This window comes from Malania oleifera, chromosome 3 (assembly GCF_029873635.1).
Source record: "Malania oleifera isolate guangnan ecotype guangnan chromosome 3, ASM2987363v1, whole genome shotgun sequence".
In the NCBI taxonomy this organism is placed as follows: domain Eukaryota; kingdom Viridiplantae; phylum Streptophyta; class Magnoliopsida; order Santalales; family Ximeniaceae; genus Malania; species Malania oleifera.
The window spans coordinates 67,913,759-67,915,255 of record NC_080419.1 but is presented as its reverse complement, the minus strand read 5'-3'; positions in this window follow the sequence as shown (position 1 = coordinate 67,915,255).

The following is a 1,497-nucleotide window of genomic DNA, read 5'->3' as shown; positions in this document are numbered from 1 at the left end:
ATAATAATAATAATAATAATAATGGTGTCATATATTAATTATAGAAAAATCTATTTTGGTCAATAGATTTAGGAAGACTTCAAGAAAAGCAATATGATGATGCATGCGTTTGAGAAAAATGTTCAACAATCACATGATGCAGCTTTTATAACTGAGTTGGAGAAAAAAGTAACGCAGCAGAATGGCTTTAATATTTCCCAGTGGCACGTGAATCACCGCTGCACTGAACTAAGACTAAAATGAACGTTCAAAAGGAATGACGCAGACAGACGTTTGTTAATTGGAAACATTTTGCACAATATGTGATTTTTTTTTTGCGGCTCTCTTTTATGTAAATCCTTTTCATATGGCCCATTGCACAAAATTTTAATCAACTTTTTTAGGTCAAAGAAGCTCACGTTTTGTTGGGATTTAGTTTAGTATTTTTTTAGGTCAAAGAAGCTCACGTTTTGTTGGGATTTAGTTTAGTATTTTTTTAAAAAAATTCTAAGACTTTTTGTTTACATTTGACTTTGGAAATATTTAAGCCCATTTTCGTCGTGGAAGGTATTTTTTATTCTTCATTTCCTTTTTTTTTTCAAAAAATTATAAAAATTCTAAGTTATTCTTAAAATTTTTTAAGATTCATATTAAAAATATAGGAAATAAAAGTTTTATTTAGCCTTGCAAAATAATTCTCATTTTTTTACTTCTAAAAAAAAAATTTCTGTTTTTATTTTTTAGAAATTATATAAGATAATTTTTTGAATCATCTTTGAGTTTTGATTTTTAATTTTTATGGATTTGAAAGAACTCAATACAATTTTGCTGCCAAGTAACTATAAAAAATTCTTAAATAATTAACTACTTTATCTTTTTTTCTTGTTATGCATAAACTGATACAATAATGATTCGAAATTCTTACACAATGATAAAGTTTGCACCTTTTTTTTTTTTTTTTTTTTTGTGGGAGGGGGCGGTTGATTGAATTTGCACTGAAAAAGACAAAATTTTTAGATATTAGAACAATCTTTATACTATTTTATTTATGTGTAAAATAATTATCCCATTAAAATTTTATTAGTTACAAATTGTCAAAAGAGGTAAATATCCAAAAAGCTAATTTTTTTTTTATAAAAAAACACATACATCCTTTGGTCACAGCTTTTGAGAGGTTAGCTTTTTTATTTTTATTTTTTAAAATGTTTAAAAGAAAAATTATTGAAAATAACAATGTTGAACTAATCAAAACCACCTTGCCAGAAAATGGGAATAAAGGGATAAGTGTTACGGCATTTTGTAAAAATGCTTTAAAGGATCGTTTGGAACCACTTATGCAAAAGTGCTTTTCAAAAAAAGTGTTCAATGGCAATAATAAGTGTTGAACTGGAAAAGTATTAAAAGTTATAAGTGGTGTTTTGTTATATTTAAAATAAGTGATATTTGAATACTTACTTCAGTTATAAGCTACCATATAATTTTTTAAATATATTTTAAATTATAAATATTAATATTTTA